This window comes from Bos javanicus, chromosome 5 (genome assembly GCF_032452875.1).
Source record: "Bos javanicus breed banteng chromosome 5, ARS-OSU_banteng_1.0, whole genome shotgun sequence".
NCBI lineage: Eukaryota > Metazoa > Chordata > Mammalia > Artiodactyla > Bovidae > Bos > Bos javanicus.
This window is the reverse complement of record NC_083872.1, coordinates 19,579,885-19,592,489: the sequence shown is the minus strand read 5'-3', so window position 1 is coordinate 19,592,489 and position 12,605 is coordinate 19,579,885. Positions and strand designations below refer to the sequence as shown.

At 40.7% G+C, this 12,605-nt stretch overlaps 1 long non-coding RNA gene across 2 annotated transcripts; it reads right to left on the bottom strand.

Moving 5' to 3' along the window:
- Nucleotides 1–224: 224 nt before the first annotated feature.
- On the bottom strand, nucleotides 225–11,028 carry LOC133247196 (uncharacterized). Of its 2 annotated transcripts, none has more exons than XR_009736307.1 (4): nucleotides 10,019–11,028; nucleotides 6,376–7,122; nucleotides 2,730–3,609; nucleotides 225–2,219 (listed from the first exon to the last, which is right to left on the bottom strand). It is a non-coding gene; the product is annotated as an uncharacterized LOC133247196 (long non-coding RNA). The 2 variants fall into 2 exon arrangements; XR_009736308.1 differs by having other exon boundaries at nucleotides 3,567–3,609.
- Nucleotides 11,029–12,605: the final 1,577 nt, after the last annotated feature.

The following is a 12,605-nucleotide window of genomic DNA, read 5'->3' as shown; positions in this document are numbered from 1 at the left end:
TGACTATGCCAAAGCCTTTGACTGTGTGGATCACAATAAAGTGTGGAAAATTCTGAAAGAGATGGGAATACCAAACCACCTGATCTGCCTCTTAAGAAATGTGTATGCAGGTCAGGAAGCAACAGTTAGAACTGGACATGGAACAACAGACTGGTTCCAAATAGGAAAAGGAGTTCGTCAAGGCTGTATATTGTCACCCTGTTTATTTAACTTATATGCAGAGTACCTCATGAGAAATGCTGGACTGAAAGAAGCACAAGCTGGAATCAAGATTGCCAGGAGAAATATCTATGCAGATGACACCACCCTTATGGCAGAAAGGGAAGAGGAACTCAAAAGCCTCTTGATGAAAGTGAAAGTGGAGAGTGAAAAAGTTGGCTTAAAGCTCAACATTCAGAAAACGAAGATCATGGCATCTGGTCCCACCACTTCAAGGGAAATAGTTGGGGAAACAGTGGAAACAGTGTCCGACTTTATTTTTCTGGGCTCCAAAATCACTACAGATGGTGACTGCAGCCATGAAATTAAAAGACGCTTACTCATTGGAAGGAAAGTTATGACCAACCTAGATAGCATATTGAAAAGCAGAGACATTACTTTGCCAACAAAGGTTCGTCTAGTCAAGGCTATGGTTTTTCCTGTGGTCATGTATGGATGTGAGAATTGGACTGTGAAGAAGGCTGAGCGCCGAAGAATTGATGCTTTTCAACTGTGGTGTTGGAGAAGACTCTGAGAGTCCCTTGGACTGCAAGGAGATCCAACCAGTCCATTCTGAAGGAGATCAGCCCTGGGATTTCTTTGGAAGGAATGCTGCTAAAGCTGAAACTCCAGTACTTTGGCCACCTCATGCGAAGAGTTGACTCATTGGAAAAGACTCTGATGCTGGGAGGGATGGGGGCAGGAGGAGACGGGGATGACAGAGGATGAGATGGCTGGATGGCATCACTGACTTGATGGATGTGAGTCTGAGTGAACTCCGGGAGTTGGTGACGGACAGGGAGGCCTGGCGTGCTGCGATTCATGAGGTCGCAAGGAGTTGGACATGACTGAGCGACTGATCTGGTCTGATGTGATATATACATATATATATATATCAGTGCTACACTCTCAGTTTTCATGTGCAGGAGTCCCGGATGTGGTTAGAGCCCCTTGCTGGTGGCCCAGCTCCCTTCATGTTGCCTACAACCCCAATCTGCTGTCTTACCAGGAAACCACATTGAGGGGTCTACTAGTCCCTACTGCCTCTGACTTATTGACACTTGCCTCTTTCCATTGTAAAGCAATCAAGTTTCTACTAGCTCTGTCTTTAAGGGTACTTCTCTCTCTCAGAAGTATTTACTTGAGTGAATGTGGGCTTTCCCCTACACCAAGAAACAGCTTTGTCTTCAAGGAGCTTCTGTCTTCTTTGAAGAAAACTTTGGAAATGAGTCACAAGGCCCTAAGTACTTCTTTGAAACAGGGCAGGAAGGGAACTTTTGATCTCAGTCTTCACACACGGCACTAGAGTTCTAATTTTACTGCTCTTTGCCAATCGCCGGATATTAGTATTACAACAGTTCTTGTGTGCCTGGAGTAAACCCCACTTTTTCATGCTGGATTATTGTTTTAATATATATGTCTGTTAATTTCCTTTAGGAGTTTTCCATTCAAGCTTATTCTGATAATTGTCAGTAAGTGTATCAGTATCAGTGGTTGTGTGTGTGTGTGGTTTGTGTGGTTTAGTGTCAGATTACATCAGCTTTGTAAAAGATCAATAAATGAAGAGGATTTGTGTCTTTTATGCATCCTGGAATTGTTTATATAGTGTGGCAAATATCTATTTCTTAAAAGAATGCACCATACAATACGTTAACTCTGGAGAATTATTTTTAATGACTAGTTTTTAAAATAAAATTTTCTTTTTATTTCTGGTCTTTTAAGTCTATTTAGGCTTGTTTGTAAGTTTCACACCGCCATTTGATTGAAATCGTGATTTCATTGATATTTTAAAAGTTAAACATTGAGTGAAACATAGAATTATTTCTAGAGAATGATCTCTTTTGAAGTCTTCCAGGTGATGTTCCTTTTTCCTATTTCTGCACTAATTTGTAGCCTTAGTTTTTTTCTTTATTCATCCTGAAATAAAGAGAAATCTCTTTTTCAACTCAGTGTTTGTGATCATTCAGGGTTTGTAGATTGTCTTTCCTCACTGACACTTCTGGGGCTGGATGAATTTTCTCCTAGGATCAAAATCAGAGAAAATTTGATTATACTGGGTATTGATGGGCAAGTCTTCTTGTCCACTTTTTTGGATCAGCCAGACATTCATCCAAGGCATCTCTGTGTACAGAAAAGGGATCTGGTTTTAATTTCTACTTTCTGCCCTTCCTATTTGAACAAGCTTTCTCGGTGGTTTCTGCAAAATACTCGTTAGAATATCAAGAGTAATGTTGGTAAATTTTTATTCAGGCAAAATAATTTAGCCAACGATGGATACAAATTTAAACATGATTATTTCCTGCAGGGTATCTCGAAACTGTTAGATGTACTGTGAATATTCAGGGAGGAGCTATGCATTCTTGCCTCAAATTCTTTATTCACAAAAGCTCCTTCAAGGAAAACCATTTCATGGAGCTACTCTTCTGTGAACCTTTTATGAGAACTTTTTGTGATAGAGTACTTGGAAATCTACAATGCCAAGAACAATGGCTAGAATATTTTCTGTACCTGTTAACTTTTAGGGTCCTCACCTATTTTTCTCTTGGAATTAGTCTCCAAATGGGTTTCAGATGATGCTGAGGGAACAGCTGATGGATTCTGGCTGCCTCTAAATGCCATACAGTAGCAGGATTATAGCCTCTGTATCTCTAAGTCAGAGTGAAGAGATTGGAAAAGGAACAAAGAGGACTTCTAAGGACTCCTATTATATCTTCTTTATATTTTTAGGTGGCTGAGATGTTCTCTTGCAACAGATGAAATATGAGTAGGTTTTTTAATTTCTTAGAATTCAGCTCCATAGTTAGGCCTGATAGAAATCCCCAGTAGATTCTTATGATAGGCTTCCAGCCTTAGTTTTTGGAAATACAGTAACTTCTGTCTTTGGTCATTTTCTGTATCATCTTAGGTATTTTAGCAGGGAGTTAGGATAGGCTGAAAAAGCCATGTTAAGTCTGTTTCCTCCATAGTGTTCCTTCAAATCTTGGGAATCAGTAATTATTAATATTATGTTTAGCATTTGAATTCAGGAGCCTGAAGGCTCAGAGCAGGAGGAGGGTAAACAACAGAGAAAGAGGCAAACTTCCTGTTCTCTCTGACATTATCTCTGAAGTTTTCACATCCTGGTAAAGACGCATTCTCAACTGGACTTGTATATCTTTTTCTTTTTTTTTGTCCACTTTAATACATTTCTATCTAGATAACATCCTTTAAAAGGGATTCAAACAGGCAGGTCTGCTTCCCTGCTTATTTGGGGGTTCTAAGCAGTTCATCTTAAAAGTCAATCTCCTGTTGAATTACCTTTTGCTTTCAGCATCTATTAGACTAAATTCTGTAAGCTGACTTTTGCCAGCAAATGACCAGCAACTCACCACCATTCATCTTCAACCACCTTCCTTGGTCCTTGCAGTGAACCTAAAAAACAAAGAAAACCTCCAAGAGTTTCAGACCAATGCTGCCAGAAGTGTGGCCTTTGTACTGACATTAGACTAGCATTGGACTATTCATTATTTGTCTGCAATAAAGTGAGTATGGAAACTGAGAGCAAGCATTCAGAAAAGTCATTTGACATTGTTCTGATTCCAACTGTGTGGTCAGTGGGCATTGAACATAGATGGTCTGGTTGGATATTGTTGGCTTCTGGGGTGAGTGGCATGTTCCATGACCTGTGCCCTGTGTGTGTGTGTGTTCATCCCTTAGTCGTGTCCTACTCTTTGTGACCCTATGGACTGGAGCCTGCCAGGCTCCTCTATGCATGGAATTTCCAGGCAAGAATACTGGAGTGGGTTGCCATTTCCTTCTCCATGGTATCTTCCTGACCCAAGGCTCGAACCCAGGTCTCCCACATTGCAGGCAAATTCTTTACTGTCTGTGCCACCAGAGATGCCTGACCTGTGTGCGCTAGTCATGTCCTAATCTTTTGACTAGGTTTTGGTTAAGAAGCCCGGGTTTCTTTCTCTACCTGCTAACCTCTGCTGGAGGCTTTGTAATCTGTGGACTCTTCTGTGCTCACTTTCAATTGTACAGAGACACGTTCTCAGTCTCCTTTGCCCCTTCCGTGATAATGGCCCAAGATCCAAATCCAAAAAGCTGAGAGTCTGGAAAGGACCCATTAAGAGGGTGAAGCAGAGTTTTCTTCACCCAGTTGCTCCACTGAAAATGGCAGAATGTTACATGTCTTCTCTAGCTCACTTCTGGTTCAGGTTGTATAACGGTGACTTGAGCATGAATTAAAGCTTTTCACTCAATGTCACAGAAATGCCACATATATCCCTGGGTTGCGTTTCAATCAGGAGGCCAGGCTGTCTAGCTGTGGCCCAACTTGATGTGGCATAAGCCAGGTTCCAGAGATGTGATAAGTTATTTAGCACCATCTGCTAAAATTTCACACTTTTGGAACTATAAAAATGGATTTTTTTCCCCCTGAAATTAATTATCTATTTTTTGATTCCCCAGTAGAACATCTGTTATGTGATATCCTGTCTGTGCTGTGCCTCAACCAGTAAGCTGATGAATTCAACTTAAGGAGAAGATTTGTATTGCGTGTGTGTGTGTGCGTGTGCGTGTGTGTGTGTGTGTGTGTGTACTCGCCATGTGTGTTAGACTAATCAGTATCAAAGAATACTGACTACAGTCACAGACTTTGGTTAAATTGAAGTGCTGAATTGGCAGAGGAAGGCTGTAATATTCTTAAGAGATTCTGGTATTAAATAGAATTCTGTTCCCAATCTTTTAAGATAATGTAAGATGAACAGTCTTTTCTTCCTGTTCACATATGGAAATCCTTTTAATTTTGACTAAAACTATTGTTTTCAATGTCCAAGATTGATTCCTTTCTTAGCCTATCTGAGACCACTGGTTCATTTATTTATTCATTTAAGAAACATTTAGGGACTTACATGGTGGTCCAGTGGTTAAGAATCTGCCTTCCAATCCAGGAGACGTGGGTTCAGTCCTTGGTCAGGGAACTAAGATCTCACATGATTCAGGACGACTAAGCCCATTGCACTACCACTAAGAAAGCCCAGGCGCACAAGAGCCCATGCTCCACAATTAGAGTGAGGTCTATGTGCCGGGACAAAGATTCATGTGCCACAACTATGACCCATAAATAAAAAAGTATTTTTTTAATTATAAAAAAGAAACATTTACAGGACACCCATTGTGTATGGGGGCTTCCCTGATAGCTCAGTTGGTAAAGAATCCGCCTGCAATGGAGGAGACCCTGGTTCGACCCCTGGGTTGGGAAGATCAGCTGGAAAAAGGATAGGCTACCCACTCCAGTATTCTTGGGCTTCCCTGGTGGCTCAGCTGGTAAAGAATCAGCCTGCAATGCGGGAGACCTGGATTCGATCCCTGGGTTAGGAAGATCCCCTGGAAAAGGGAAAGGCTACCCACTCCAGTATTCTGGTCTGGAGAATTCCATGGTCTGTGTAGCCCATGGGGTCACAAAGATTTGGACACGACTGAGCGACTTTCACTTTTACTTTCATTGTGTATTAAGTATCATGCTAGATCTAGGCCCTCATCTTTATAGGGGAGACCCACAATAAATCAGCAAAGATAGCAGATTACGTGTTATAGTGAATGCTTTGATAAGCCCATGAACAGGATATATGGGAGCACAGTGAGTAGGACATTTCCATCAAGAAAGAAAGGGAAATTAGGAACACACTTTCCAGTGTAGGTGATATTTGAAGTTTGGGGAGTATGAAATAGCTATACCAAGATGTGTACTTGTATGGGGGCTCTCACATGTGTGTGTATGTGGTTTGTATATTGGGAACATTCTCCTGGAGAAGTGACCACACAGCAGAAGGTAGGGGACGTGAGTAAGGACCACACACTGAAGCAATCGTGTGTAATGGGTCCTCCTTAGACTGTTAAGGCCACACAGAGGAACTGTTTTATTAGGCCAGAATGTGGCACATAATAGGAGCTCAATAAATATTTGTGCAACAGATGAATAGCCTCAAGGATTAAGTTAAAAAGTTTGAACTTTTCTTCTCAAAATATGACAGCAAGATATAAGATAAGCAGTTGTAGCTTATATCTACAGTTGTACCTTTCTTAACACTTTTATGATTTTTTGGTATGCTGTCCCTAGAGGGAAAGACTCTGCCATTGAACAGCGGTTCCCATCCATTTTCTGTCATTCCCTTTAGAGTCACTTGTCCTTACCTTGCCAGCAATTATTGATTGATTTGATGACTCTCTGGTCATGCTGGTGACGCATAACATTTGTGTCAAACACGGTCAGGGCTTTACAACTCTCATGTGCTTTTTCACATAATCCATTGTGACAGTCTCCTAATTAGAGGTGCTGAAAATTTTTTGAGACAAAGCAAACACTAGAATTTAAAGCAAATAATATAGATATCTTTTTATGTCAAAGGGTTTTAACACTTACAAATGTTAAAACTGATGATCAATATCAAGTTAAATTGTTAAGTCATAGCACTAAAACCCGTTGAATATTTAACCTAAGGGAAGTTCCTCTGTTTCATAATTAAGCCAAGAACTAGGAGATCTGTGTAAGTCTCATGAACAGAACTTAAACTTGTAAAGATTCACTGAAAATTGATAAGTTATCAGCTAACCATAAACTAAATGACACACTTGATTTTGGACCTTAAAATAGTAAAACTGATAAAACATCATTTTTACTGAATTGATGTAAGTGAGTTTCAAAACAACCGAATAATTTGAAAATGTTCATTAGATTAAAAGATACTACCCTGGTGGCTCAGACGGTGAAGAATCTCCCTGCAATGCAGAACATCTGGATTCGATCCCTGGGTTGAGAAGATCCCCTGGAGAAGGAAATGGTAACCCACTCCAGTATTCTGGACTGGAGAATTCCAGTCAGACAGAGGAGCCTGGTGGGCTTCGGTCCATGGGATCGCAGAGTTGGACATGACTCAGTTACTAACACACACATATTCAAAGTGAAATTAATTTTTAAAGCATTATTTCTTTGAAAAAGCCAACTATTGTATTAGCTTGCTTTTGAACTCACCATCAGTGGCTTGCTGTTTATGTTTCCTTGCAAGTCTTTTCTTAGATAAATGCCTTTCTCACTGCAAACACAGTATCTCCCTACTTTGCAAACTTGATTCTGTTCATGTCTTTCGGGAGAGGGCTCTTGTTAACCTCACCCAACTCTGATTTCACATTCACTCTGCTTTTTCCCAGTCCCCACCTGTGGTGCTCTTTTATTGCTCTTTGGCACTTTCACGTGGATTTGTATTAACTTGTATTGAATTAATCTCCTACCTGACAGATAGATGATTGATTGTATTTATGATGTTCAAGGCTTTTTGGTTGCAAGAGATGCAAAGCCGTTCAGGCTATTTCTAGAGTAAAAAGAGAGTTTATTGAAAGGATACTGGAGAATCTCAGAAATATTTGGAGGCAGGGAAAAAGTTATCAGGTCACAGGAGGCCCTGGGATTGTGACATTGGTACCCGAGTCCTTTACCTTCTCTGACTGAATAACTGACCTGCTTATTGTACTTTTCTTTTGCTTCCTGCTCAAACCTACTCTCCAGATTTGCCGCCTCCATCATGGTTGCTCTGCTACCCCCTTACTTCTTTCTCTCATGTCTTTGGCTGCATTGGGGCTTAGTTGCTGCATGTGGGATCCTCCTGGCTGCACTGGGGCTTAGTTGCTGCATGTGGGATCCTCCTGGCTGCACTGGGGCTTAGTTGCTGTGTGTGGGATCCTCCTGGCTGCACTGGGGCTCAGTCGTTGTGATGTGCAGGCTTTGTTTCTCCTTGGCATGTGCAGTCTTACTTCCCTAACTAGGGATAGAACCCACGTCCCCTGCATTGCAGGGCAGAATCTTAACCACTAGGCCATAAGGGAACCTTCCCCATTCACTTCTGTTTGGACACAGCTTTTGCTTAAATGGATCCAGATCTGGCTTTGGTTCTATACCCGTTCATGCGTCTCTCCACCCACTCCCCATGCAACTGTTATCTCACTATCTCAATTGTTAAGCTAATGCTTCATTCCCTGAACAGAGAATCTGTCTAGGGTGATTTTTCCTTAGGGCCACAGTTCACACATCAGGTAAGGTGGTGAACATCCTTTGGTACGAACAGGACAGATTCTCTGAAAATAGGTTCTGTGGGTAGCCAGCCATGACTGGGATCTCAAGTACAGCATTCTCTCTTAGCATCCTCATCCATGTTCTTGATTGTTTCAGGAAGGGTACCTGACAGATTGTGATCAAAGGTAGTGAACCAGGAGTTTTGGACTTCAGTGGTTTTCATTATTTTGTGCCCTTCCTTAATTAAAAATGCTACTTCTTTCTTCCTAGTCAGTTCAGTTCAGTTCAGTTCAGTTCAGTTGCTCAGTAGTTTCCGACTCTTTGTGACCCCACGGATTGCAGCACGCCAGGCTTCCCTGTCCATCACCAACTCCTGGAGCTTGCTCAAACTCATGTCCATCAAGTCGGTGATGCCATCCAACCATCTCATCCTCTTTCTTCCTAAATGCCTTTTTACCCCAGTTTGCTTTGATATTAGGGTGGGAATCAAGTGCTATAGACTGAATGGTTGCTTTCCCCCAAATTAATATGTTGAATCCTTAATCCTCAAAGTGATGGTATTAGAAAGTGAGGAGTTTGGAAGATAAACAGGGTTAGATGGGGTCATGAGGGTGGGGTTGCTTGGTAAGATTAGCACCTTTATACAAAGGGACACCAGAAAGTTTACTTCCTCCCTCTCTCTGTGCAGATGTGCCAAGGAAAGGCCCTGTGAGCACACAGCTGGAAGGTGACCATCTACAAGCTAGGAGGAGGGTCCTCACCAGGAACCAGCCCTGCTGGCACCTTCATCTTAGACTTCCCAGCTTCCAGAACAGGAAGAACACAAATGTCTGCTGTTTAGGCCACTCACTCTGTGCTATTCTGTCCTAGCATAGCCCTAGTTGACTAAGCCAACAAATAATAATAATTTTGGTTCCGCTTTATAGATAAAATCCTCATTAGTTAAATAGACTTGTCAGGCCACTCAGCTGGAGCCAGGTTTCAAAGCCCAGCTTCCCTGGTCACCAAAACATTGCCCTTTCACCATAGTTCTCTGCTTTATGCTGTCGTATATTTGTAGAAAGAAAGAAAGAGACTAGCTTGGTGGTCCACTGTTTGAGAATCTGCCTGCCAGTGCAGGGGACATGGGTTCGATCGCTGGTCCAGGAAGATCCCACATGCTGTGGGGCAACAAACCTCGGGATCACAACTACAGAGCCCACGCTCTAGACTTCATGCTCCGCAGCAAGAGTGTAGCCACATAATGAGAAGCCCGAGCACTGCAGCTATAGAATAGCCCACGTGCAGCCAAAAATAAGAAATAAACGAATAAAATTTAAAGAAAGAAAGAAGGGAAGAAAGAGAGGAAGGAAAAAAACCAACTCCAGGTACCAAAAATTAGTTTCAAGTATTTTCACTATCAAATTAGAGTATGACTCATTTAAGAGAGAACCTTAGAGAAACTTTTTTAAGTTTGTAAATTAGTCAGGAAAGTTTTCTTTTTCTTTTTCAACTGGCAGAGTTTCTAATATATGCAGTAGTTTCAGTTTTTGATATCATTATTATGAAATTCAGAAATAAACTTTATTTTACTTTTGTTTGACCTTGAAATGTAATTTGGATTCTTGCCATTATCATACGGAACATACATAAAGCAGTTTGTAAGTCTGCTTTCTTCCAAATCTGGCCAATTTTCTTTTTTAAAAAAACAATTGGGTAACCAGTGCAATTTTAGAATTTACCCAATTAATATTTAAGTAGCTATGATAATTTGGAATTATGGCTTCCTACCTTTAGAGGCAATAGAGCAAGAGCTCTGAAGTGGGTGTCTGGAGACCAACATCTCAGTTTGGACTCTGCTTCTTAATAACTCTGTGGCCTTGAGGAAATCCTGTCTGCTCACTGAGCCTCAATTTCTTAACCTGTGAAAGAATAATCATGTCTCAATACCTCACAAGAATGTTGCGAAGATAAAATAATGTATGAGAAAGCACTTTGTAAATTGAAAGGTAATATAGAATTGTAAGTGGACATTATTATTTATTTTATGAGCCAGTAGCAATCAAAGCCCTGGTTTCATTGCCAGGAGGATTTTCCTCACAGATCTAATTCTTACAGCTGGGCTTTGCTGAGTTAATGAGTACTTTCCAAATAAAGATCCATTTTACTGCTTTGATTTTGTGAACTTCCCTTTACTCTGATTCAGAGTCACATGGGAAGGTGCTCTTGTAAAGCCATTGTTTAATTTAGACTTTTCATAGTGCATGTATGTCCGGCCATTCTCTGGTTTCAGTCTCCAAGGAGCCTCCGAGGGCAGACTGGGCTTCTTTCCCTTACATATAGCTTGGCAGCAAATGAGATGTTTTCAATAGAGATGAAAAAACTTGCAGTATGTAACCTGTCACCTCAAGGAAGAACCACATCCTGTTCTGGAGAAGTTGCCTAACAGACTGAAGACCATACTGTATGTTGACTTATGACTCAGGCAGTAGCCCGGGACGAAGTTTTAAGGGAAGAGTTGTTAGACGACGCTGTTGTAATAATGTGAGAATCTACCGTACACAGCTCTTTATTTTAGTACCTTCCACTCCTAGTGAGGACTCAGTTGAGTTCAGTATGCCTGAAACGTTTCATGCTAATACATAGGGAAAGTGTAAATCTGAATTTAAAAAAAAATATTTTTTATATGTTAAAAAAATTTGTCTTTAATTGTAGTACAATTGCTTTACAATGTTGTGTTAGTTTTTGCTATACAACGTGAATCAGATTAAGGATATATATATCCTTCTTGAGCCTCCCTCCCACCCCCCCAGTTGATTTTTAAAAAGATCCTTATATGTAAACAGATATATTTTATGGTTTAATTCCTGTACCTCATATGTGTAGGGATTAAGGCAATGAATAGTTGACTTGCTTTTTCTAAATTCACCTATGTGGCTTAGATGGAGACAATAGTTCTAAGTTTTTGTGTTAAATGTTACCTGTTAATTATGCTCTGATCCCGTTCTTCCTGTTTTCAAGCATTCAGGCATTGGCATTGTAGTGTCTGAACGGTACAGATGAACTTTTCAAGAAACGAGGGGGTTTTTATAACCGCAAGTCCACTGTCACTGTCTGAAGCATTATAAAATGTAGAAGAGCTGGAAACAGTCTCTTCATATCTCCTGACTCTTGCCTCTTGTGTTTTTACCAGACTCTGAGATAATACTTTTGATAGCTGAGGGTTTGTTTATCTCCACCCAGGGACCCACAGTGCAGGTCAATAAGCAGGGTTCTCAAAGTGTCCTGAACTATGATTTTCTTTTCCCCTCCAGCCTCATCCATTGCCTGGGCTTGAATGCAAAGTGTCAGGCCATAGAATAGACAAGTTGTCTACTGTGGTAATAGAGTTCTCTGCCACTTCCTAAAACCCACATCTGGGTGGTAGTAAATGCAGGACTGAGACTCTTATAGTATAACTCATGGTTTGATTTTCTGTCCCTCAAACAGTGACTTCCTTTATGAATTTTAGACAAAAGTGAAAATTGACCTGAGTTATATATCAAATTTGGGACCTGAAGCCAACAAAGCTTAGCATACTAATATCAAAAGAAGCAAGATTTTTGTTTCGTTTTTACCCAGAGTCCCAGTTTTCATTAGCACCACTTTTTTTTTTTTAAATAATAAGAGACCTGACTGATGAGAAAAATTCTATAGTATGAATGATATTGCCCTATAACCAAATTTTTAATGTGCCCAACTCTTTACGAGATCAACTGCAAGAACTCTGGGGTTCCCCAGGTGCTGTCTGACACAAATACACCAGTAGATAAACCGGCAATGAATACCTTGTCTGTCACATGGAAATATTCAGAGGCTAATGACCTAAGGTCAGACTTGCCATAGACACGGCTTCTGTTGTGAGTGTCAGGTTGGCTAACTTTTCCCCAAATACTAAAATTTTAAGATTGGGAGAATTCAAGAAATATGTGGGAAATAATAAATCGGTTGGTTTGGCTGCACAGAGAAATTGAGGACAGAGCTGACAGGATGGGTCAGTTTCTTTTTAACGCCACCTCATCCCTAACTGGGTACTCTAAAAATCTCTAGGTATACTGATTCTATTTATTACAAAACATTTGAAGAAAACGTATGCAAACAGCGTGGCACTGCAGTGGGGTCATTAGAATATGTTTGAATCCTGCATCTTCCACCTGCTCCCTGAGTGACTTTGGGTGAATCAAACATTGTTAACCTCAGTTTCCTGATCCAGAAAACGGCAAAATAATAATCCACCTCAGAAGTTTGTGGGGATTAAGTAATAGAATATGTAAATATTAAATCCATAACTCCAGCTCTCACACAGCCTGTCACATAAGGAGCAATAAATTAAAGCATC